At 41.1% G+C, this 27,495-nt stretch overlaps 1 protein-coding gene across 5 annotated transcripts in view; it reads right to left on the bottom strand.

The window, feature by feature from the left end:
• Positions 1 to 27,495, bottom strand: part of ST6GAL2 (ST6 beta-galactoside alpha-2,6-sialyltransferase 2) — a 276,373-nt gene that overhangs the window by 170,769 nt on the left and 78,109 nt on the right. For 4 of the 5 annotated variants that reach the window (XM_030569534.1, XM_030569562.1, XM_030569578.1 and 1 more), the window contains exon 2: positions 7,086 to 7,184. The gene's annotated coding sequence lies outside the window, so the exon portion shown is untranslated. Of the gene's footprint in view, positions 1 to 7,085; positions 7,185 to 12,265; positions 12,347 to 27,495 lie in introns of all 5 variants that reach the window. The other variant, XM_030569543.1, reaches the window with a different exon arrangement.

Genomic DNA, 27,495 nt, shown 5'->3' with positions numbered 1-27,495 from the left:
CGAGCGCGCCGCCGCTCTGCTTCTCCTCCCTCTCTCCCAGGCTTGCCACGCGAATCAGCTGTTTTGTAGCAAGCCTGGGAGGGAGTGGGGAGAAGCAGAGCATTGTGCTCAGGGGAGCAGGAGGAGAGAGAGTGAGCTGCGGTGGTGGGGGGCGTGGGGAGGGCTGCAGGAAGTAGCCAGAGGGGGCAGAGGAACTGCTCCCCCCCCAGCTCACCTCTGCCTCCTCCCCCGAGCACGTCGCCACTCCACTTCTCCCCCATCCCTCTCAGGCTTGCTGTGTGTAGACAGGCCCTAACTTTGTTGTATTGTATTACCTAACGTTTCGCTCTCAACCTTTTCTCTCTGACCAGTCTGCCAAGACTGTTGTTCAGGTCCTCATAACCTCACATCTCAATTACTGTAATCTCGTCCTCTCTGGCTTTGATGCCAGCCACATTGCCCTTCGCTCAATCTACTCAAAACGCTTCTGGGTAGGATCATCTTCTTTGCTCACTGCTCTGACTATGTCACCCCCTTCTTTTTGTCCCTCACCTGATTGTCCACACTATCACCTCAAACACAAGCATCTGCCTTTGCCATTAAGGCCCTTCCGCATTTAGTCTCATCCTATCTATCACATCTACTAACTTGTCCAGATGTCCACCTCCATCTCTGCCCTGCCAGTGGTGGCAGCCTCAATCACCCACTTGTCTGATTCTCTCTCAAACACCTCTGTGCATTTAGTTCCCTACCTCTCACCAGGCAGGGGAAGGTTATTAACCCCGCGCCTTATACCCCTCCCCTATTCTCTTTTTTAAAATCCTACCTCAAAATCTACTTCCACTGGGACGCCTACACATCACTCCAATCTGGCATTGGTTAGGCAAATGACTAGCCATGACTTCTGCATTTCTACTAACCTCTATTGTTTCACTGTTTCCCCATTCTGACAACCCACACCCACCGAATTTATCTGTTTTGTTCACCGGTTGCATCCCCCTGACAGCTAGATAGTTAGCTCTCTGAGATGGGGACTCTCTCTGACATTTATCCACACAGCTCCTAGCACAACAGGGTCCTGATCCTTTGATAAGGTTCTGGGCGCTAACGTAGTACAAATATATTAATAAGAAGAAGTTTTGAAGCCCTTTCGATGAAACCCTGGCACAGTTGCGTGAATTAGAAATCCCATGATAGCCATTGTTGGGTATTTCCTTGCTTTCTTGGTGTTACGGCTGATCAATTTTAATTGTCGCTTTGTCATTAGTTTATCATTTACATTCTAATTTTAGTGGCATACCCACCATTTCAAAAGTGGAATACCACAGGAGCGTTTCAAAGCAGCAGTGGTTAGTAAGCTGTAATAAGCAATACAAAGCAGCTAAGTCTGATTGCCAACTGCTGCCAAAGTACAGTAACAGGCCCCTCTAGCAGAATGAGCTCCCAGAGTGTTCCAGTTTCATATATTCCACTAGAATTAGCACAGCAAGTGGGGTAGTGGAACAGCAACCAGAGCAGTTTGAGTACAGAAATATAGGTATTAGAGATGGAAAAGACTGATGACTGTCATTTACTACACTCCCCTGCCAATGCAGAAATGTTCCTGGCAGTGAATTGTTTGCACTTTGCATTGTACCATTTGATTTTTCACATTTGCTATGCATTAAGAAGATTTCAATATAGCAGTGACATGCACTGACTCTAGACCCCTCACTAGACCTGCACAAGATCTAATTAAGTACAGCAATTACAGCTTTGTAATCATTCGTGCATCTTAAGTGTCTTAGCTATCTAATAATGCAGGCTGCAACAATAACTACTGATCCATGATGAGCTGGACAAAATAGAGGGAAATATTTTCTTGGCTATATTGGATATGATGAATCCTGCCGAAAGAAACCCTCCTCTCCAGATTTTGCAGCAGGGCAGGAGAGCAGAACCAGCCCCTAGGAGTAGCTCCTTCTTCATCAAGGAGTACCGACAGACAGACTGATGTACTCTGTGTGTGTGTGTGTGTGTGTGTGTGTGTGTGTGTGTGTGTGTGTGTGTGTGTGTGAGAGAGAGAGAGAGAGAGAGAGAGAGAGAGAGAGAGCGCATGCAGATGATGCAGATGGGGCTTTACCATTTAAACTAGAGACACTTGCCGATTGCCGATTGGTGTGCCTCTTTCCCCTACATTCTATTTTATGTCTTTTTAGGCTATAAGATCTTCAGTGCATGGGTCTTGTTTTCTTATGTGCTGTAGAGATCCCAGCACAAGGATCTGATTCGGGGGCATTACCACAATAGAAATAAACAGTAACAACAACAAATCAACCTTAGCCTCTGTATGAACAAACTGTGCCCCTAGGTTCTGGCCTCAAAATACATCGTGAGTCCTTGATTATTTGCAAATTCTGGGCAAAATTAGCCAGATATTTGCCTGCAGCAGCTCTCAAAGTCTGCTGGGATGGGATGTGACATGTGATCAGGAAGCCATGCTGCTGATGTTACGCCTCTCTCTCCGTACCCTGCTGTGACCCTCCCCCCCCCAGGATACTTGTGCCGGTTTTGAAGATATGCTTTATCGTTCCTTTTTTTTTTTTTTTGCCAGTGCTGTTGCTGTTGCCAGTGCCTCTTTGTTGTGTGGAAAGATGACCTTACTCAATTGAGTAGGCCTCAGTCTGGGTGACGTGTGATGGGTTCGGTCACAGAGACCCTCTTGGGACTGTCACCTGATGTGCTGAGACTATCTCTGAGCCTGTTTTCTCTGCCAGTTTAGAAATCCAGAACCCTGTCTTGTTGAGCCAGATATGCTGATCCGCTGCAACACAGACCCAGGGTCTGAACCACAACCCCAAAGCTGCAGACTTAACTGAAAACTGCTTAGCAAGTACTCCTGTCTCCAGCACCCAGCTCCCAATGGGATCCAAACCTCAAATAAATCCGTTTTACTCTGTATAAAGCTTATACAGGGTAAATGCATAAATTGTCCACTCTCTATAACACTGATAGAGAGATATGCGTAGCTATTTGCTCCCCCAGGTATTAATCACTTACTCTGGGTTAATTAATAAATAAAAGTGATTTTATTAAGTATAAAAAGTAGGATTTAAGTGGTTTCAAGTAATAACAGACAGAACAAAGTAAGTTACCAAGCAAAATAAAACAAAACACACAAGTCAAAGCCTATTACATTAAGAAACTGACTACAGGTAAATCTCATCCTCAGAGATGTTCCAATAAGCTTCTTTCACAGACTAGACTTCTTCCTAGTCTGGGCCCAATCCTTTCCCCGATACAGTTCTTGTTAGTTCCAGCTCAGGTGGTAACTAAGGGAATTCTTATGACTGGCAGCCCCCTTTGTTCTCTTCCACCCCCTTTTATAGCTTTGGTTCAAAGCAGGAATCCTTTGTCTCTCTTTGGGTTCCCACCCCTCCTTCAAAATGGAAAAGCACCAGGTTAAAGATGGATTCCAGTGTCACGTTCACATGTCCTGTGAGCCCTCCTCCGCTTTTTCAGGACTGGCCCATACGTATGCAGTGGAGGCTTGAAGGTAAACAGAGCCAACTACAGTCAATTGTCCAGTCAATGGGAACCATCAAGATTCCAAACCACCATTAATGGCCCACACTTTGCATAATTATAATAGCACCTCAGAGTTATATTTCATATTCCTAGTTTCAGATACAAGAATGATACATTCATACAAATAGAATGACCACATTCAGTAAATGATAAGCTTTGTAATGATACCTTACAAGAGACATTTTGCATAAAGCATATTCCAGTTACATCATATTCACACATACAAACTTATTTTATAAAGCATATGGAGTGCAATGTTACAAGGTAATATCTTTTATTGGGCCAACCTCTGCTGGTGAGACGGACAAGCTCTCAGGTCTGAAAAAGAGCTCGGTGCAGTTTGAAAGCTTGTCTCTCTCTCCAACAAGAGCTGGTCCAATAAAAGATATTACCTCACCTACCTTGTCTCTCTAATATCCTGGGACTGACATGGCTACACACTGCATAGACCTCAGTGAGCAGTTGCCATTAGAACACAACATAACAAATGTGGTGCAAGCAGATAGTCTATAACAAAGCCACTGTTGATGCAATACACTCTTGTCAGATCAAAGTTGATGTAGGATGAGGAAAATATCAAAGTATATAGCAAACCTTTCAGGAAAATACAGACAGTTAAAACTATGAATAGGTATACACTATGTAAATGTGACACATCAAACACTCATCTGGCATAGTATGTATTGTGAATCAAATTGATCAGTTTTGCTTTGATGTAAAAAAAGATGAACTAATTTTTGCTTTATTATTTGGAAGGAAGACTCCTAATTATAGCTTATTCTTCCAAAAAGTGCAATCAGAATGGTTTCTGCCTCCCTTCTAAATACAAAGGATTGGCTCAACCAATCAAGGAACCAAAATTTATACCATGTAACCTCTCACCAATCAACCCAACTAAAAAATTAAAAAAAGTTAAGCAAATATTAGCTGCAAATTTTTCTGTGAAAATATGTCACAAAACTTCACTTTTTAAAAATGTGAAACATTTCGCAAAAATACCACAATTTTACAGAAGTTTTGCTATCAAGAAAAGAGGAAAAATTCAGTGACAAATGTTTTGCAAATATTCCACTCAGCTATTTATTATGCAATAACCACAGCATCCTGATATATCAGTTTGCAAAACATTACAAGCTAGTTCTATTGTGCTGGCTAACTGGTGGCAAGACTCTAGAGCAAATCCCCTTTTTCAGGATTGAACTTGTTAGGCCAAATAGTCTCGTGGAACAAATGGGTGAAAATCCAGTGGTGTCATTTGAGATAAGTCCATTTACAGTAGCAGAATATTTAGCCTGTTGAGTATGTATCAATGTTATGGAAGCTGAAAATTGGATCAGGACCTCTGTGGTCTGTAGGCAGTGGATCATGATCCAAAAGAGAACTTCCTGCTGGCTCAGTCAGAGAATCGGTGCTAAACTTGTCTCAGCAGGAAACTTCTCTGCATATTTTTCAGTCCACATGAAAGAGCTGCAATACCTGTTGCTCTGCAGATTGATCTTGAAGAAAGCTTTATATTGCAAATATTGGGTCTGATTCTTCTTCCTTTTGAAGTCAAAATAAAAAATCTCAAGACTCTGAGGGTAGCAGCATCAGAATGATCATTAGTAACTTTCTTTTTGCAGCATCCAATTTAAAGGATGGTAGTCATGGTAATTTTTATACATGTGCTTTCAAATTATTTTTACACTTTTTTATACTTATTCTTAGAGGCCTTAATACAATTTATTTGTAACTCACACAATGTAGCCTTCCTCATTTCAGAATCCGAGATTTTGTCCTGTCCGCATTATAGACTAACTCTCTGTAAACGTTTTATGTGTGAAAACTAATCTGTTTTTGGTCTAGCAAGGTAAAATAAAAGTACTGCAAAGCCTTGAGAATTTTTCCTCTCTTGCTACAGCTCTATAAATCAAAAACTGATTAAGTTGTTTCTTTACATGATGCTATTGGTACATTCTGCTCAAGGAGGCAATATGTTTTCCTTTTTGCTTTTATGGCACTTTTCTATGTACCGTATGGCTTGCTTTCTTTATCTCTTAATTCCTTGGCTGTTTCATTTTTGGTCCTCTCTTTATTTTGACATTTGGAAGTGTTGATAGTGTCAGGAAACTCTCCAAAGATTAGAGGTTCAGTTCAATTTGGATTAGCACCCATAAGTTTGGATCATCTGAAGCTTATCCAAATCAAGTCTGTAATATTTAGCTGGAAATATCATGAGAAAACGTGTTCCTGTGAGATTTCCAGCTAAATTTTGCAGACTGAAGAGGTTTTTGATAAGCTTTGGATAATCTTCCAGTCTATTAGGTGTTTATCTGGACAGAACCCAAATTCTAAATCTTTTGCAGTTTGTCCATTGCTGATTTTAACCTTATTCTACCATTATAACCTAAGGGGCTTTTTGACCACTCAAGCTACCTAGCCGAGAACCTTTTAGAATGTGAACAGTGCCATTCAACTATTAAATGCCAAAGGTCTTTGATGGTTAGTCAGTATTAGCTTTGAAGGGAAAGTGGTCACAAACTACTGTCCTTTAACACTTAGGGCTTGGCTGCACTTACAGCACTTACAGCTGCCTGCACCCCTGCAGTGCTGAGTGAAGACACTACCTATGCTGATGGGAGAGCTTCCCCCATTGGCACTGTTGATCCATCGCCCTGAAAGATAGTAGCTATGTAAATGGGAGAAGCCCTCCTGTAGACATAGCACTGTCAACACTGGGGGGCAGGGCCACCCAGAGGATTCAGGGGGCCTGGGGTCTTTGGTGGTGGGAGGCCCCCGCTGCCAAATTGCCGCTGAAGACCCGGCACTTCGGCTGCAGATCCCGAGGTGGAAGGATCCCCCGCCACAGGTCTTCAGGGCACTTCGGCGGTGGGTCCTGGGGCAGAAGGACCCCCGCTGCCGAATTGCCACCGAGGACCTAGAGTGGAAGAAGCTCCGGGGGCCCCATGAGAGTTTTCTGGGGCCCCCAGAGTGAGTGAAGGACCCCACTCCAGGTGCCCCAAAAAAACTCTTGTGGGGGCCTGGGGCAAATTGCCCCACTTGTCCTCCCCTCTGGACGGCCCTGCTGGGGAGGCGGGTGGGGGGAGTGCCACATCCCTGAACAATTTAGTCATACCAATATAAGTTGCTTGTGTAGACCAAGCCTTACTGAGAGTTTTGTTATCATTTCTTGTTTGTTTTTCTGCCACTGAATGAGCTGTTTTTGTTACACCATTTGCTTGGTTTCACACATTCATTAAATTAACTATTTTTTGTGTTTAGTTATGTATTTTAATACTTTCCTCTATATGTTACCTTTTAAAACACAATAACTTAAGGAAGCCTTTTATTGGACTTTGATAACGCCAGTGTCAGAACTGGTATCATTTTTCATCAAAAAGGCCAACAAGGCTCAGAAATTATAATGATTGTTTCCTATAAGTAGACTCATGATGAGAAGTGCTTTTCCATCCCCAGGATTAGCATTCTCTGGAATTCTTTTTAAATGCCTCAGCGCAGGTGCGAAGGACTGAACAGAAAATGCACGGAGACTGACCTACCTGTTCACCCTAGAAGTAGTCCTTTGGATCAGTCTTGAGGCAAGCAGGTGGAAGGATGTGAGGGGAGCTTGAACTGCCACTGTTTAGGTTGTTCCTGATCTGTGGATAAATAGAGAAATTCAGGAATGTTAATCTGTAATTTTCTGCAGTACTACATTGACTTTTAAGTTAATTTATGAATATGTATAAAGTTTAAGGATATTTAATATGAACTGTAATGGTTCTTAGCAAAATGGATCACTAAATATAGCTTATAAGAAAGGATCATAGTACCCATTGGGAAAGATCAAAACAAGTGTCTAGACACTTCACTTTATTATTGCCACATAACTATGGAAGCTAAAGGGACAGAAGGCAAACAGTGACAGAGTGACCAGCCATTGATGGCAACATTGCAATTCCTTTTTCACTTATGTCCAACAGTGAAATAGGGAAGAGGCATGTATAAAGCATGGGAGATGCCAACATTAGACATGTCACCCAAAGCAACACTATGAGAGTGAAAACAATGAGGAGTCCTTGTGGCACCTTAGAGACTAACAAATTTATTTGGGCATAAGCTTTCATGGGCGAAAACCCACTTCATCGGATGCATGGAGTGAAAAATACAGTAAGCAGTATAAATATTACAGCACATGAAAAGATGGGAGTTGACTTACCAAGTGTGTGGGGGGGTCAATGCTAATGAGGCCAAATCAATTAAAGTGGAAGTGGCCAATTCTCAACAGTTGACAAGAATGGGTGAATATCAAGAGAGGTGGCAGAGGGGTAGCCAAGGCAAATTTAAGTTAGTGGGGCTGTGAGTGTGTGCCAGGTTGCAATGTTTGGAAGAGGGAACTGGGAGCAGACCTGCAGGACAGGAGTTGCCACTGCAGGGTGGAGTACACAGTGGATTGCTTTTCAACACGTTTAATCCCAGGGCCTCCCCTCTGTACTGGGCCAGTAGACGCATATATTTGCCTAGGGCCCTGCGACACATCCAGAACCTTCCCGTGACCCACTGGTGGATCAGGACCTACCATTTGAGAAACACCAAACTACATAACCATAGGTTCCTAACAGTAATAATGTTTGTTTCAAAGTACTGTGGGCCTAATATTCAAAAAAAGTAGTAAAAAAAGGATGTTAGGAACCATTAGGAAAGGAATAGATAATAAGACAGAAAATATCATGATGCCACTATATAAATCCATAGTATCAAATACTTCAAGTTCTGGTCACCCCAGCTCAAAAAAGATATCTTAGAATTGGAAAAGATACAGAGAAGGGCAACAAAAATGATTATATGGAACAGCTTCCATATGAGGAGAGATTAAAAAGACTGACACTTTTTTCCCTTGGAAATTAGATGACTAAGGGTGCATATGATACAGGTCTATAAAATTGTGACTAGTGTGGAGAAAGTGAATATGGAAGTGTTATTTACTCCTCTCATAACATAAGAACTAGAGGTCACCAAGTGAAATTAATAGGCCACAGGTTTAAAACAAACAAAAGGAAGTATTTCTTCACACAATGCCCAGTCAACCTGTGGCACTCGTTACCAGAGGATGTTGTGAAGGCCAAAACTATAACAAGGTTCAAAAAAGAACTAGAAAAGTTCATGGAGGATGGGTCTATCAATGTCTATTAGCCAAGGTGGTCAAGGATGCAAACCCATGCTCTGAGTGTCCCTAGCCTATTTGCCAGAAGCTGGGAGTGGACAATAGGGGGTGGATCACTCGATGATTGCCTGTTTTGTTCATTCCCTCTGAAGCTCCTGGCATTGACCACTGTTGGAGGACAGGATAGTGGGCTAGATGGATCATTGGTCTGACCTAATATGGTCGTTCTTATGTAATTATGCCTCTGCCTGTGTGGTGCTTGATCCAAAGCCCATTGAAATCAGTGGGGATCTTTCCATTGACTTCACTGGGCTTTGGATAGCATCGTAGTCCGTTACAAGGTATAGAAGACGCACACTGCCCTATTCTCCTTATGTTGGATATATTGAGGAGCTCAGGGTGTGTGGGAAGGTCCAATCTGTGTGGCGCCATGGCATAGCCATGGCCCCTCCCTTCTATACATCTGTCAGCAGAACAGCACTGCAGGGAGCATCAAGAGCTGCTTCCCAGTATACCAGCCCCGAGGCACTGCTGCTTTGGTGCTTCACTGTTTCCCCATTCAAACCACACCATTGCTTCCACCACAGTTTTGCTCTTTGGTATTCGTAAGACTCCATTGCTACAACCGACCTCATCGCTTGACTTCAAAGGTCCATGAGCCTGAGTGGGATAAGCATAGTTTAATAACAAACGTGATCTTTAATTTACGGCACTCTTTAGTTTTTCTCATTTCAGGGGCCAGCATATGGTTTATACCAGGCACAAAAAAAAAAAATTTTTTTATAAGAGCACCTGCTCCCTCACACATACTAAGTGGGAAAAGATTTTTCTTTTTTAAGTCAAACATTGATTATAAAAACATGACAGGAAAGTGTCTTGATATGGAAAAGTCTGTCATCTTTACTTTTTGTGCTGGCAACAGCAGCCTGCTGTCCCTCTGAAACTTATAAGCATTTCACTAGTAGACACTGCAGTGAAACATTTCTCTAGTCAAAACATAAGTAGAAAGCCAACAGTGCACTTCAGCTATTGTATTGTGGCAGATTTTTAAAATAATCAGTGACTTCATCTTATTTATGCCACAGCATCACACTTATGCATGCCCTTTCTCTACAGCCCATCAGTGTGAAGGAGAAAGGATATGTGCTTTGATGGGATAAAAGGTTTCTGGAGTGATCTTTACTGATAAGTACTGAACCAAAGCCTTGAAAAGGCGTATTTCTTCTTTTGTGAAGTGATCTTTTTTAAAACTTTCCCCCTTCGGCCTACTGCAGAGATTTTGTTATTTAGTGCATCAGAGAAAATGAGCCTCATGATCAAACCTGATTTTCTCTTTCAAGAAATAAACAGATGCTCACACCTTGACTACTGAAAGAGGGGAGATTTTAAATGAGAATAAAGAGCAAGCAAAAAAATTAGAGAAATAGATAAGTCAAAAATCATTTGGAGAATTGCAGAGGACTCACGTGATAATTTTTATGCATTCATGGTATGGAGTGCAGAGGGGGAACTGAAATAATAAACACTACAATCTCATTTTTGTGCACAGATCTCTAGAGTAAGAAGGTGCTGTTTATCACACAGTTGCTCTTTACACTAGAACTGCAATTTTAAAGAATGATTTGCTATCTCATACTCAAGCTAATAGATCTTCATATTATATATAATTGCTATACATTGCCTACTTTTTCCATCATAGCCAAAAAAAACAAATCATGTGACATGTTCATAGTGAAATATCTTAGAATCTATTTGATCTCCCTTTATGGCAGTCTTGAATTTTTATTCTCTCTCTCTCTCCTCTTCCTCTCCCCCTTTCCTCCCATGGGAATTTGTCTGTTCCTGGCATCTTTCCCCAGTCTTCCCAAAAAACGGTCACGGAAATAAAGGATTCATTATGGTGTTTTTGCACTTCTAGTGTATCTCTTACATCAGTAAATTCCCCTTCTTTCCTAGAAGAGGCCCTACATATCCTGCAATGACCTCTTGATCTTTGTGTGCTTGAATTCATTTATTAGTTATCTTTCCCTCTCGAGTAATCTCCTTTTAATTTTCCACCTATTTTTTTCTCCTGTTCTTTTTAACAGTGTCTGACTCATGCTTCAGTTTCCAATCCCTTTCAGTTGCAGCTGTCTATAGCTCACAGTTGTCATCGCCATTTACAAGTCTACTTGGTAACAGTATAATATTTAATAATTTGCATTACAGTAGCATCCAACAAAGATCAGGTTCCCATTGTGCTAAACGCTATACACCACATACAGTCCCCTCCTGAAGAGCTTACAGTCTGAATAGCCCAAGAAAAATAAAGGGTGGAGTTGTATGTACAATTATTTTATTTGTGCCAATCAGAGTGTTTTTTAGACTTAGGTCTTGTCTACACTAACTCTGTAAGTCAATCTAAGTTACACTACTTAAGTTACATAAGTTACAACATAGCTTCTGCCTCTCCTTGAGGTGGAATACTGAAGTCGCTGGGAGAGCGCTCTGCCATCGATTTAGCATGCTTTCGCCAGACCTGCTAAATCAATGCTACTACTCTAAGTATGACAAAATTTCAGATAATCTTTTATCTTCTTTATTCTCCTCAGGACCAAACCAATCCTCCAAACTCTTTGGGGTTTGGTTATCAGTTCTATAATTACACAAATAACTAGATATTAACATGCTACAGATTCAGTTCAGGAAATGCTTGGTTTCATATGCTTCTGGAAGAATACCAGGAGATATTGGCAAACACAGCATGTCTTAATTCCTAACAGGGCTGGCTCCAGGCACCAACGCAGCAAGCAGGTGCTTGGTGCAGCTAACGGAAAGGGGCGGCATGTACAGCTCTTCAGCGGCAGGTACCTCAGTCCCTCTCGGAGGGAAGGACCTGCCACCGAAGAATGAAGCGTCGGTGGTAGAACTGCTGCCGATCACGACTTTTTTTTTTTTTGGCCTCTTGGGGCGGCAAAAACGCTGGAGCTGGCCCTGATTTCTAGTTCTACTTAAAGTGAAGCAGCTAATCTAGAAAGCCTTTCTCCTCAATTCACAGGAACCTAAACAGAAACATACACACTAGGCCTAGGCTTCAGAAGGGAGAAACTGGGATACCATCATCAGATCTCGGAGATGAAAAATCTTTGACATTTTCTTACTTAGCTTGCGGCAAGGACAGGCTGAAGTGAACTAATAGTGATAATGGTTTCAGCACAGTTGAATTACTATGTGCAATTTATAACTTTGCCTTTTCTGATATTCTAAGTGATCAGCAGCATTTGCAGGAAATTGGAGAAAGTTTCTTGAATCAACAGGAAAAAAAATCATTAATCAAAAGGTATTACCTGTTACTAAAACTGTAGGGATAGAAGATATTTTTAATTTGAATTCAGGAAATTACACAAACTTATTTATCCAAGTGTTCTGTCTTTTGAATGCTTTGATGGGCACATAGAAATGAATTGAACAATAGAATGCCAGTGCCAACAAAAACAAGCAAAATTAGAAACCTGCATTGTAGTGTTTTCATAAACCCACAACGGAGTTTGTAATTCAAATGGATTTTAACAAAACCTAACATCCATTTTTAATTACCTGTATTAAAACTGGCTTTCTGCATGGTTGAAAGACTTTGTTCATTCTGATGGCTTTCTGCAGGCCTAGGCCTGAAGAAATCTGTACAATAAAAACAAAGCCGTCACTAGTGGCTAAAAGTGGACTCAGCTGTGAACCCTGTGGGGTGACATTCTTCTTTCTCGCGTGCTAAGCCTTTCCCACAGAAACACAGGCTATTGGAGGTGATGAGGGCCACCAGAAGTGTATGTATTATTTTGTTGTACTATATTAGTGCCCAGAGACCCCAACAGAGATCAGAGCCCCACTGTGCAGGGGGCTATATAAATTAGTAAGAGTCCCTGCTCTGAAGAGCTTACAATCTAATAACACCACCAAATGGTGAGAGAAAGGAAGTATTCCTTCCATTTTACCAAATGGGGAACGAGGCACAGAGAGACCACATGACTTACCCAACTCACACATGAAGGCTGTGACAAGAGTTAGGAACTCAGTCCAGGACCTCCTGTGTCCCATCCAGTGCCTTAGTTTATTTTGCTTTTTTTGTCTTTTTAAAAACTTTCTTTGGTCTTACTTGGTCAAGATCTCATGCAGCTTTCGGGGGGAATCACATGAAACTGTTATTGTAGTCCAAATGATGAAAATTATCATTGACGAATGTAATAAATTCATTCAAAAACAAAAAGGAGAACAGTGCAAAAATTTTCATAGTGTGGGTAACTGGGACATGATTTGTTGTTTGGCAATGGTTCATGTGTTATATATAGGCTGGTACGGGTGTGGGGGGAAGTTAAATATTCATGAATGGATGAGAGAAAATTAAGTGGATTTTGGTTCTGAGTAATACATGAAGGCAGAATCATGATGCAGAATGTTGGTAAAGGAATCCAACAGAATCATAAATTGGATAAATAACCGACCATGTTTCAAATTCAAAGAGAGTATATGTAGAGTAACAAGTGGAATATTGCATACAATTTAGATCACACACTTTAGAAAAGGTTATCCAGGGTTTAGAGAGGGAAAGGAGATTGGTTTGTAATATGAAAGGGCTATTTTGCCATAGGAGGAAAGGCTCAAGAAATAAAGAACCTATCTATCTAGCTTAGGTATTACTAGCATCCTTCCCTGTAGTATTTCAACAAATTTATCACATATAAAAGGAGGCTGAAAAAGGGAAGATTTTACTGTAGTTTTCAGATACTTGAAGAGAAATCTATAGTAGGAAATTAAGAGTTCTATTTGCAGTGTCGAGGGGTAATACATAGTCACAAATGAGAGCAGCAGAAGAGAAAATTAAAGCTAAGAGTTTTTTCTCATGAGAATGGTGACTGGAAAGTAGTACAGTTTGTGATTCATTTACAGCAAGAATGGATATATGCTTGGAATTCTAAGTGTATGTATGTTTGTTGAGTAGCAAGACATACTTGCCAAAAAGAGAAGGAGGACTGGCTAGAACTTTTTGTTTTATTCCATTCACAGTTTCTGTTTGTCTCTCAGAAGGAATCCTAAATTTTACCTTACATAGGAAATCTTTTGGATACACCAAAGTCATGGAGAGCAACAAAGAGTGGATAGTTCTAGATTCTGATGCAGAAGGGATATAGAGAAAGATGAGACCCTGGAAAAGGGAAAAGAGGGTGATACGGGCTCATTGCCTGGAGAGTGGGGGAGAGTTCTGAAGCCAAGATTACAACAGTCAAGATAATAAGGTGATCAGTAGTAAAACTCAGGAACTACAATCAATTTAATACATTTTTATTTTTTTCCTTTTCTAGAAAGAGCAAAAGCAACTACCTTAGCTCCTACCTCATTCTGCAAAAAACACAGTGCTTTACAGAAGACATCCTTTGCAGCTATCAGATAGGATGTGCCAGCAGGTATCACAAACAGGACATTCTCTGGAATACCTCATGTCTTCTTTCCTGTTCTACTTTGACACTGATTCCATTTTGTAGTTTCAGAATTCAAATAACAAACCGATGAAAAAAATGTATGTTGGAACAAGGACAGGCAGATGCAGAGCAAAATAAAATTAAATGACTTCTATTATATCCTGGAGGAGTAGCAGTAATGAAATAGCCCTAACATCGCTGCCAGTAAACTCCTTACTACAGCTCAGCTTAGACAGTCCACTCCTCAGTGCTGCTCATGTAGCTTGCAAGATGTATCCCCCATTCATAGAAAAATGAAGGCACACAGCACAAATACTGCTCCACATGTAGCATGTATGGAGGCTGCTAATGTAGTTCTCTAAGAGCACAGTAGGGTTGTTAAGGGTTAGCGTAAGTTTTCCATGTCAGTTGCACAGGAATCTAATGACGATGCAGCTGAATTGTGAATCATTTCAAACTCAGTACTAAAAATGGAAAATGACTGCTTCATTTTTGTAAATCAAACTTGAGCTTTATCTCTTTTCTTACCCTCAGGAGCTCATTAGTTGCTATGGAGAGCTTCTACACAAATATAATATTGTATGTACAGAAACATTACTCTAGCTGAGAACTCTAGGACAAATCAAACACTTCACAGGATTCAGAAGAAAATGCTAGCAGGATCTGAATTATGACTTTATAGTAAATATGTACATGAGATTTCAAAAATTAAAAATATGAGTTTTATTAAGATTTGATTCACAGATACTAGCTTTCCCTTGTAAGATAGAGATGTCCTTTACATTACTGAATGTTCTTTTCATTTATTACAGTTAAGCTAGAACAATGTATCTTGTATGTGAAAATGCGCAAAAGCAGATGCAGAAATTTTGACTTAATCATATTATCAGGTCTGATAACAAAGCAATCAAAATGTTCGGTTGCCTAAAGACACATAGCAGGACATGTGTTTATGAACCACCGAGATTGTCACTTCCATAGTATTTCAGATGAAAAAAATAACAAACAGCTATTTAAGTTCTTTATCTTTACCAAAGTTTTCCTCCCAATCTCCAACCTGATTCTTATGAGCCAAGGTTATTATTATTGTTATATATTCCCAGACTATCCCAGCAGCCAAGTGCTTCACCATATGGAATACTGCATTCCAATCATCTTGTGGTAAACCTGTGGGTAATTCAAGTCTGAAACCTCAACAGACCAATCACACTTTTATGCTAAGAATTGCTCATGGTTTAGTGGATAAATCAGTTAACAGCTGGACAAGAATTCTTTGTACAGTTTTAATCATTTTTATAGTCTCTAATAGCATGGTCAGATTAGTTGTAATGGCTTCACAAGAAACTAATTCTCTCCTTTGGAGAGAAGACACCAATGTTGTTGGATGGCTGAAGAATAGTTAATTTCAGTAAACTCAGAACACAGGATTTAATGTTTTGCTTAACTAGAAATGTGTAGCAATCAGCTGGCTATATCCTCAAGCCTAAGAAAAGAGGGGATAGAATGTGTGCGCATGTAGGGCAAGATGGTAGCTGAGTCCAAGAACAACTCCCTCCACCCAAAATCAAGTTGTTATATGGACTTTGGGGAGATTTCCATTTGTTGTCCTTAAAACTTTCCCTGGCACATACTAAATAAATACAGATAGAACATACTTCCCAGAAGATTGGTAAGTATCTATCCCCAAGTTTCTGTGTGAAAGTCAACGATTTTGCTCTGCACGGGTACATGTGGTTATTTTCTGTTTTTATTCACATGAGATTGCATCTTATGAGTTTTACTGTGCAATTCAGGCTCAAATGAACTCAATCTCCAAGTAAAATTTAATTCCATCTGGTTTACATGGAGAAATTGAAAAATAGCTTAAGAAAACAGTAATAATGGGTGCCTTCACCTATCCACATACAGACTTTTGAGGTGGCAAAATTTGCAGAAGACACAAAACCATTTGACTTAGACAAGACTAGAGAAGAATATGAAGAATTTCAGAGGGTCCTAACAAAGGAAAGTGGACAGGCAGTGTGATGACAGATGAAATTCAATGTTGACAAATACTGCGTAATGATACTGACAGGAGTCATGTGAAATTTGAATGATTTTGTGATGGGATGTTCAAACCACATTAGCCCAGAAACAGATAATGTGGCTTAGAAGGGGTTAAGTATCCTGATAGGCAAGCACTTATTGAAGATGGAGCCCAGCTAGTCAGGAGCAGGCAGGGCTGGTACAAGGTCAGGAAATGAGGGCAGAAGAGGGCTTCAGTGTAGGAGGCTGCAGTCACTCTCTGGACTTAGACAGGGAAAGAAGGAAACCCAGGAGGAGAGTAGAAGCCCTGGGATCCAGGCCAGGAAAAAAAGTTTACCCAGAGGAGTGGTGGAGAAAGAAGTCTATAGAGCTGGACTAGGAAGCAGCCCAGCAAGGTTTAGGACAGTGCAAACCTCGGCCATTGATTGAAAGGTTCCGGGCTGGAACCCGGAGTAGCAGGATGGCCTGAGTGCCCCAACCAGCCACTGGGGTAAGTGACATCGCTTTGAATTAAAGGACTGCTGGGAATGATACTCAAAAAGGCTGTCTAGTGAGACTCACCTGCATGAGGCCACACTAGGGGAACTGCTCAACCCTTCTTGGAAATTCCCCCCAGACATGCCTGGACTTGTGCTCCCCAAGCACTTGGACTGAGGATATAAAACAGACAGAGTGGACAAATACTGGGCCCTTCTCCTGCCCCCACCTTCGCTGCAAGCAATTAAGACACTGAGAAGAAGACAAGACTCAAACAGAGGAGATTGGCCCAGGTTTACGGAACAAACCTGTGTATTAAGGACTGCAATATTCAGTGGGGTGAGAAAAACTGCTTAATCTAGATCAGGGGTCGGCAACCTTTCAGAAGTGGTGTGCCGAATCTTCATTTATGCACTCTAATTTAAGGTTTCGCGTGCCAGTAATACATTTTAACATTTTTAGAAGGTCTCTTTCTATAAGTGTATACTATATGACTAAACTATTGTTGTATGTAAAGTAAATAAGTATTTTAAAATGTTTAAGAAGTGTCATTTAAAATTAAATTAAAATGCAGAGCCCCCCGGACCGGTGGCCAGGATCCGGGCAATGTGAGTACCTTCAGCACCTGTGCCATAGGTTGCCTAACCCTGATCTAGATGTTGCCCAGTCTAATAGGGTTGAGAGATTAGACTGCGTGCTTATATTTACTTTTCTTTTGGTAACCACTCTGATTTTTTGCCTATCACTTAATATCACTTAAAATCTACCTTTTATAGTCAATATATTTGTTTAATTGTTTATCTTTACCAGTGAGTTTGTATGAAGTGTGGGGCAAATCTGCTCAGGTTGGCAAAGGCTGGTGTCTATCCACTTTCCATTGTTGAAGTGGTGAACCAATTAATAAATTTGCACTGCCCATCTTGAGCAGTGCAAGATGATATATTCCTGGGGTACAGTGCTGGGAATTGGAGGGGATTTGGCTGATGCCTTTTTCTGTGTGATTCATGAGTGGCTCTGTAAGCATTCATGCAATCTAGCTGGGTGTGGGGCTCCACATGCAGTTGTGCTGAGTGATCACAGCTCCTGGAGGGCTAGCAAGGCATTGTGAGAGACAACCCAGGCTGGGAAGAGTTCAGAGGGCACTGTCCCAGGCTGCACCTCAGAGAGGATCCCATCACAACAGCACTAATACAAACCTTTGATTTGTCCTATGGGGAAATCGACTCAACTTAAACTGATGCCAATAGACTCAGATAGGCCCTCACAACAGAATAAAGTAAAGGAGTCAATTTTGAATATGTGGGGAAATGAGTCAGAAAAGCCATTATGATGCTCCAAAGCCCTCCAATTTTTTGTATAGTTCCATGTATTTTCAGAAGGGAGGAAAGAGAGGACTTGATTACATTAATCTTGGCTGAGAATGGAAAACTTTTCTGAAAGGCTTGCCAAAAATAACTGAGTTGTAAAAATATTGCCAAATAATACTTTAAAACCATTTTACATGATGAAGAAGATGGATATGGCCTGTCGGTCTCATTACTCCAAGAATTACTCTAAAGCCAATTCATATTATGGATAGTGTTAGTCAGTTCAAGAGCACATTTGGTGCTGTTGAAGAAAGCTACTTTCAGCAATTATTTGTGATTTCCTAAATCTCCACACATATTTGTACAAGGAAAAAATAGAATTACTTACTGGCAATTTGGTTGTCTGTCTCTTCTTCTATCCAAAGCAGAAAATTAGTTATTTTTTTAGTTTTATCCAACTACAATACCAAAAACAGGTGACATTATATACATATATTATACATGAGAAACTATGTTATGATTATTAAGGTTGCAAAGTCTACACTCAAATGTTAGGGCCTTAAAGGTGAGAATGAGCAAGTAGAACTTAATGCGTGAGGAGAGGAAAAGCCAGTGCAGAGATTCGAAGAGGGAAGTAATGCAGTAGCATGGTGGTAGAAGAAGGTCTGACCACTATTTTGCGTGGACTGGAGAGAAGAGTAGGAGGATGCATATATTTTAAGAATCAGATAACTATAATTAAGCTCTGGTTAATCTTGTGGGGATTGGTCCTTAGCTGGTGTAAATCAGAATATATCCATTGATTTCAATGGACCTATGTTAATTTTACTACCTGAGGATCTCACCTACAAACTTTGAAAACTCTTTTCTTTTAAAGCAGCAAAGAGTCCTGTGGCACCTTATAGACTAACAGACATATTGGAGCATGAGCTTTCATGGGTGAATACCCACTTCATCAAATGCAGGCTTGTTTGTTTATTTATTATTATAAGGAAGGGTTTCCAACAGTTCATGGTGTTTCTTTGCAATAGCTTAAGATTTGGTTTGGTGGGATTGTTTTTGTTCTGCAACTGTATCCTCAAAGTCAAAAGCCAGACCAGACACAGCTGCCTTTTATGATTCAACACGTGGTGACTGGAGCTGGGTGTTGTCTGTCATTGTGGCTACCCGTTAATAGTGCTAGAGACAAGGTGGGTGAGGTAATATCTTTTTATTGGACTAACTGCTGTTGGTGGAAGGTACAAACTTTTGAGCTACAGCGAGCTATTACCTCACCTGCTTTGTCTCTCTCTAATATCTTGGGACCAACGCTACTACTACAACACTTCAAACAACGGTTTAATACTGCTACAGTTACATCGTTACCACTACTGTTTTTGAAGTTGGCACCTTGTTAAACTGATGTTGGACTGTCACAGCACTGGGTACTGCTCTTTAACTAGATTCACAACCACTACAGTGACTTGAAAATCTGTTAATAAAGCATTCTTTTTTAATGTATCCAACTCTTAGGCGCAAAGTGAATTGGAGGCCATAATATATTTTCAAATCAAACTGCCAGCAATGAATTAAGAATTTCTCCAATTTGAAACGTTTGCAATGGTGACTTCCCACAACCCCGTTTGGCCTGGCGTGGCGAACCACAGCCAGCGGGAGCTGCAATCGTCCGAACCTGCGGATATAGCAGGTAAACAAACCGTCCCAGACTGCCAGGGGTTTTCTCTACACAAGCAGCGGACCGGCTTTGAGAAGAACTGTTCCACAGCATCTTGGCGAGATACCAGTTTTATTTGCCTTTCTGTGTTTTGCTTGTAGGTAACCACCTACAACAGTAGGTTTATCCAGCTCTATGCAGCTGCCACACTGTACTGCTCCATCTTTCCTCAGCTGGAGCAATTCAGTGCAAAAGGAACCTGACTCCATCTTAAAATCCAGGTAATCAGCTGAAAGGGTCCTGAGTTGAACTTGGCTATTCATGAAGGCCTTGTTTCTCCTTTAATTTGTTTGCATGTGAGTTTAGTGTTCATGAAAGCTGCTGGTCAAAATTCTCTGTGTTCCCACAAAAGAGAGGCAGTATGGGCAGCACAAGCCTTCCTGCCTATGTCTGTCTACTAACAACCTATGTTGATATGAACTGGAAACAGTGGTGAAATTCTCTGGGCCTGAGTCTGATCTCTATTACACCTGGTAACAGACTGGACTGGTGTAACTCCACCGAATTCAAGAGAGAGAGTAAAGGAGACCAGAACCATTTCCTATTACCAATTCCCTGCACTAACCTGTTTCCCCTTATCTATTTCCTTGTGATTTTTCAAGTTGTGTACACAGGTCAAGATATTCTCCAACCAAGAGACTCAGAATACTGTTAATACTCTGATAATGCAGGTGTCAGTGTGAGGGACGCAGTTAGCTGTCTGCTTCAGACTGAATCCATCACTTCCTCACTGTTTCTATCCCCCTTTCAGCCCGGTATGTTCCCACTGTCAGCATCATTTATTCTAAAATGTGGGCAAACACAAGAGTGCTGCTAAGCATTCTGGGTGCCCTCAGAAAGACACCGATAGTTCTTGATTTTGTTTATGCATCTTTATGTTCTCCTGTAGAGATGGTCATGACAACGTACATAACCTTGGTACAGAGGGCATCGATATTTCCTGTTTGGAATCTAACATTCTCTTCCACTTGTTATAGAATAATTATTTTGCATTCTTGTCGTATTTCATTATTCTAGTTTTTTCTGGCATACAGCTCTTTTGTAAATATTTCAGGGTTAATTGTCATTGGTTGAAGAAACTTGTTAGAAGCTTCCACTATAGATTTTGTCCTTCTGCCTATGATTCTCTGAACTGATGATCCTAACAAAGCATTGTGAAGTGTGCTGCCATATTCTAACAATGCTAAGTGTGGATATAAGTATTCAAGTTGCTAAGTATTTAATTCACACTATGCCTCCCACAGCTTAAGGGTGATCAGGAATCTTATATGATTGCTGAGATTCTTTCACATTCTGTTCCCTGGATATATTGCAGATTCCACATTTGGATACCCTATCTTTAATTATAGCCTTCATGCCTGGCTAGAATCCTATTTGAGTTCTTATATTATGACCAATACTGGATACCTTGAGTTCTATTCTGATGCTTCTTAGGATGCAATGTAGATTATATTTCACATTTCTGACCTCATACTATGTACTATTGTGACACAATATTTTTATATATGTAGCAACTTCATCTTAATAGTCCCAATAATGCAGTGGTTCCTGAATTTTTTTTTGTTAGCTTGCATCTAGAATGAGTCTTTCAACCTCTTGCAAAGTTGGGACATTTTGCATTTCTTGTCAAATTTTGTTTTGGAAATGGGTAGTACTTGAATTACATTTAGTTCAAATTCCCCTTCCTACAGCTTCTTGCTTTCACTGTTTATAGGTACTCTTGAAAGCATGCCTGGTATAAGAAGCTCTTTATTGGGCCAGTATTTCACATTTAATGAGTAGTTTTACAATTTCCTGATCATTTTCTGAAGTCTAGGTGGCACTTTGCAGAAGGGTTCTGTAATATGGCTTCTGAAAGTTTATGGTCTGTATCTACTCTGACCTATTTCTCTCCATAAACACATGTATAAAACCACTCACAAATAAGAACAATTGCTAGCATCACTTTCCCAGTCTCAGCATATTTCTTTTGTATTACAGTCAGTCTTTTAGAAGCATGTGCCACTAGGCAAACATGCAGGAGGACAGAATTTGTTGGTAAAGGCTGGATCTTTATTTTTTGGCACCAGTCACATGATGCAAGTTTTACTCCAGTCACATGGCATTGGTCATTATCCACAACTGTAGTGAGTACTGTTACATGTCCTAGCCAGTTGGCCCATGCTCCTCCAATCTCCCACCTGAGATTGTACACTTTATTAAGACATATTTTAAAATGTTTAAATGTTTCAAGTTGGTAAGCTACTTCTTAATTTAGTCCATTACAATGACTGAACTGTTGCATTTTAAAATTAAACTGATGGGGTGGGACAGAATATACCCCTGTATTAACACCTTACCCACAATTATAATAATGTTTGTACAAAGTACGCCTTGTAAGTTATCATTTAAAAACTCATTATTTGCTGGTCAGTATTGGCCTCATAAAATCTGCATGGCAACATTGTATGTTAAGTTATCAGATTCCCCTCAGCATAAGTAGCGAGTTATATGAGACAGTGGTGCCCATGCTCCACCAATGTGCAGGAAGGTGGACCTGGCTCCACTAATGTTTGGGCTTATACTTTCAGAGCCATCCCACGCATAGGGCCCTGTGCTTTGGGGGGGCCCCCGCGCTTGAGGGGGATGTGGGATCCAGGGTGGCCTGGGGGGTTAGTGGGAGATCTGGTGCCAGCAGCAGCAAGCAATCCAGCCACAGTCCACCCCACTCTGCCTCTTCCCGCCCCATTCCACCCTCACTCCATCCCTTCCCCCAAACCTCCGCCCCTGCTCCGCCCGCTTCCTGCCCTCATTCCAATGCTTTCCCCAAGTGTCCGCCCTCGCCCAACCTTTTTCCGGCTTCTGCCCCCTCCCCCAAGCGACACTGGGAGCCAGCGGAGCAGGGCAGACTGGGGCTGGGTTGCTTGCTGCTGCTGGTGCCCTGGACCCCAAGTCCCCCTGAAGTTTGGGGCCCCCCCAAAATGCGGGGCCTGGGGGGGTTGCCTCGGTCCGACTTATGGATGGGATGGCTCTGCTTGGACCCGTTCTGGGCACCACTAAAAATTATACAAACCTGATGCCTGTGCTCCTGAATGGTGTTAGCAACACATGTCCCAAACCCCAGAAACCTGCCCACACAATTTGTTAAACAGTTGTGTCCTAAACAAAGGAATGTGTACTTGCCTTAATTTGCATTTAAACAGTAAATAGTCATCGAGCAGGAAGGGAAGACAAAGGATGTTCAAACAGGTGAATAAAACAGCAGGGAATCTCCTTCCACATAGACCAAACTTACTCACCCTCTAAGCCACATAGCATAATCTTCAGAAGTTCGAGAGCCAGGGCACAACTTCTGGGACTCAGAGTTTCAGCCCTGTGGTGGAGTGGTGGGGCTGGGAGCTTCTGACTTGCAGGGAGCAGGGGTTTCAGGGCTTCAGCCCTGCTCCTACTGAAGCCCCGAGCCCTGGCAGGTGCCTCCTGTGGGCTGAAACCCTGAGCCCCCACTCCCCAGTCTGCTAGGTAGAGAATGGTGGGGGAGGGTGTGGAGAGCTTTGCAAGCCACATTTTAACTGTAAAAGAGCCACATGTGGCTCATGAACCATGGTTTGGTCACTCCTGACATAGACTCTGTCTCCTAGGTCTCAGCTGGAGAGATTTTTCAAGAGGAGGAATGAAACTATAAGGAAAGAGGGACAAACAGACCCCTTTCTCCCTGCCCATAACATTCACTGTATCTGAAGAGCCAAAGGAAGCATCTATTGGACTCTGTGAGATTAGTTCTTGTCCTAAGAGTTTGGTCAGTAAGACTGCTGAAAGCATGTGCTGAGAAAACTTGGCTTTGAATCTAATATAGTTTGTTAAGTTAGGCACCAGTAAGCATTTTATCTTTATTTTCCATATAACTATTTCTGAGTTTTATGCCTCATTACTTATACTTACTTAAAATCTCTCCTAACAAACTTGGTTTACTGTTTTTGTCTAATCCAGTGTGTTCAAGTTGAAGTGTCTGGGTGACTATTTGGGGTAACAAGTTGTGTGTATGTTTTTCCCTTAAAGGAATAACGGACCTATATAAATCTGAATTCTCCAGGAGAGGGTTGGGCTGTACAGGACATACATTTCTGGGGGGAAATCTGGGACTGGGAGTATGTTGGGGTCATCCTGAAGCATAACCCAGGCTGGCAAGAGCCAAGATGTGGCTGGCTGGCTAGCTGGCTGCAGCACAAAGAGACACAGCTGGGAATGACTTAATGCTGGAGGCTGTTTGTGAGCAGTTCAGACTGAAGGCTACAGAAGCAGGGCATTGTAAAGGGCACCCCAGGTTACAAGGCAGAGGTGACACAGCTACTCATTACTCTGAATAGTACCCTGGTGTGTTTGAAGGGGTAACTTTAGTAACATAATTTTATTTATTCATTGCCCTTGGTAACTGTATTTATAGGTCATCTCATTCACTGTCCTTTCCCAGTAAAGCCACTCAGCCTCTCTTTCATGCAATTCCCTCTAATACAAGTACAGGGTACCCTCAGAGCACCATATAGGCCATGCTCCAGGAAAGATTTATGCATCTACCTAACTTCAAGCATGTGAGTAGCCCCATTAACTTTAAATTAAATATGTGCATCAATCTTTGTGGGGTCAGAGCCTAAATTAATAACATTTATAACCTTTTATTGCGGCTGTGATTGTCATGAAAGTCACAAGAGCTAGACAGTGCCATTGTAAGGGAGGATGTGTGGCCCTACCACCCCAAGAGAAACATGGAAGGCATTCCGCCTCATAGTCAGCTCTTCAGGGCTCTTCATGGGTTGGGGGTAGGGGAATAGGATGAGGAGAATGTGGCAGAATTCTCGAGGGTAATGACATATCACCTGGAGCACTGCCTTTCTGATAAGCTGCTCCTGCAGGAGAGTTACTCAGTAGCAGTCCCTACACTTTTAGGATAGTCCAGGCAGCCTTGTGCAAAGGTGCAGGGAGCTCTTTAATTCCTCTACCCTCCTCAACCCCTACCCACTACATGGATTCTTTAGGCCTGGTCTACACACAACTACTGCACCAGTTTAAATTGGTTTCTAAAGCAACCTTCAGACTATGCCACAATGTAGCCTGTACTGACTATATAATACATATGTCATAATAAGAAGCTGATATTGCAACTTAATTCATAAGAAATCTTCAAAAGCTCTTGTTAATATATATTAACTTTCACACTCATGCCTCACATTCACTTGACAGGCTTTAATTAACTTTAGCTGTAACTCCCGCAGAGCTGTGTACCACTTGAATGTTGTATATTTTTGAAGAGTGCATTCAATATACAATAACAAATGGGTAGGACGTTCTAGTGGTAAAATGTACTTGGATAGATACAATAGACAGATACTGGAAAGACAGGTACTATGATGATTGTGAGATTTTAAATAGCAGGTATCAAACTAGTGTGGCCGTTTTGCAGCAGGATATTTGAAAGCATTCCATACCACAGTTTTAGAAGGCAGACTTCTATTCCAGATTTGGGAAGATGATTCTTTGTATTGTAGATTGATTTGCTTATGAAATTACATCCAAACCAGTACATTTAACCTCTATTACTTTTCTCTGCCTAATTGACTCAAATCACAGATTTATTCTGCTGCTGCACAATAATAATAAAAAATATATACTCTATACTAGAAACAAACATCTAAATCCAAGGAACCTTAACAAGAAACCAGGAAATGGCTTAATGCAGATTTTGGTAAATCAACCCAGCTGCTAGTCATGAGTACCAAATTGTTTATATTCCCAAGTTCAATGAAAAGGGAAATAAAGCTTTCAGCAGAAGACAACTTGTAGCTCACGCAACATTAGGCATATTCAGAGTAAATGTAATTTGACACAGCTACTTCCTGTTGGCACAGTCCAGTGTGAAACCTGTCCATCATATTAATAATCAAAGGAAATTCAGATAGGTTCAGAGCAATTTAGGCTTGAAAGTTACTCACAGCAACAAAGCGTCTATGAGTCAGCCAGATGTTCCAGAATGAATTATTCAGAAAAAGATTTTCAGGTTAATTCTGTGAAATTAGTTTTCCTATTTTGTACAGAACAAGGTGTAGAGTATGTGATGGTAAAAAACAAATTTCTGTCCCTAATGCACCCATCCTGGATGGAAATAACCTTGTCTCTTCAGGAAAAGGCACAATGTACAGCATGCTGGACTATGGTATTATTATAAGTTACAAACATTTCTTCAGAATGCTAACAAGTACAACACCATGTTTAAAATATTGATGACTCCAGGGAAATGCAGTCCAACCACTTCTATGTAAATGGCCAATAAAATGTGACCTCGTCCATCAGGAACCTCATTTATGGTACATTTAATGGACTGTAATCCATTCATGTTGCAAATAACTTAAGTATTTGAGAGCAGAGACTCCATTTGACGCTGGGCCTTATAATCCTTATTTTGAAGGATTTTTACAAACAAACTCTAATGTAGAGTGGGATAGAGGATTAAAGGTTCACAATGGTAGATGGATTAACCTGAGATATAAAATACACATTAAGCTGCACTTGGCTGATTTTCCTCCAAAAGCATTTGATTATTTCAGATTCTCATGTCCTTGATAAATTTTCTAGCCTTCGAGGTGCTGGATTAGTGTCTTTGATGCAGAAAATGAATTTTGCAGGGGAAATAGCAGGCATTACCTGATTTAAAATATGTAGAAAATGATGTACGTTCTCAATTTTAAAATGTTTAATTGTTCTCACCATCACATTTCACAATAAATCCAGCACTGGAACTGACTGAGGACAAATCAGAGAGTATTAAAATGTCATCCGAAGCAATCATTGGAATGAAATACAGACATTGTAAAAAGTCCGTGGGTAATAGTCTCCCCTGTCCTTCCACAAGGAGAGAAAAGCCAAAGCCATCAAAATTGGGGAATTGAAAAGGGAGATGTACCAGCTGCATTTCATGCTTCTGCCCTGGTGTCCTACAGAAATGCATCCTCCAGAGCTGTGTGGGGTGGGTCTCCACTGATTATGAGGGGTAGGAAGAGACGCTAGAGGAGGGATATGTAACATTAACATCCATAAACCTCTTTTTGCAATTGTACTGATAAATTTGAGGTACCATCAGCCAATAGTGACCAGGTATCATGCTGCCAGAGAAAGAAGATAATTGGTGGGGAGAACAACAGGATAGCCATACACAGGTACTAAGAGTCTATATTTTGGAAAAGGACCACTCAGTACAACAAAAAAATAGAACTATTCAGAGGACTGCAGGCTGGGAACTTTCTGCTTTGTTTTGCTGCATCACAACACATTACTGTGCAGGGTGGAGGGGAGGGAGAACTGCCATTAACTAAAGTAAGGGAGGAGTGAGGCATAGCTCCAACCCATAATGCTCTGGGCAATCCAGCTAACCTTATCAGGGCCACTTACCTACACTATGGCTATCAGGACATCTGCTAAATCAGGGGGCTAAAATCCCACCTCAGGGATGGACAGATGATCTGGAAACTCATGAGTTGTTATATATGTGATGGAACAGTTGTATATGGTTTTGAGTCTGAGTACATAAAATGTTTGTATAACTGAATGAGAGGGTACATAATCACCTCTATGCTTTCTTTCACACGGTCCTTGTATTTATTATAACCTTTCTGAGCTAACCTGCAAAGCTTCTACCCAGTCCACATTTAAATTTGCATTACAGGTTCTGTCTACACTGAAGGTGTAATTTTCAACTTCAGTAGACATACCTGTGCTAGTTCTGATGGAGCTCTTGCATTAAAAATAGCAGTGCAGCTGCAGTGGCGCAAATGGCTGGGGGGCTAGCCGTCTTGCATAAGATCCTGT

The sequence above is a fragment of the Gopherus evgoodei genome, chromosome 1 (genome assembly GCF_007399415.2).
Source record: "Gopherus evgoodei ecotype Sinaloan lineage chromosome 1, rGopEvg1_v1.p, whole genome shotgun sequence".
NCBI classification, from domain to species: Eukaryota; Metazoa; Chordata; order Testudines; family Testudinidae; genus Gopherus; species Gopherus evgoodei.
The sequence above is the reverse complement of the archived record's forward strand: the minus strand, read 5'-3'. Positions and strand labels throughout refer to the sequence as shown.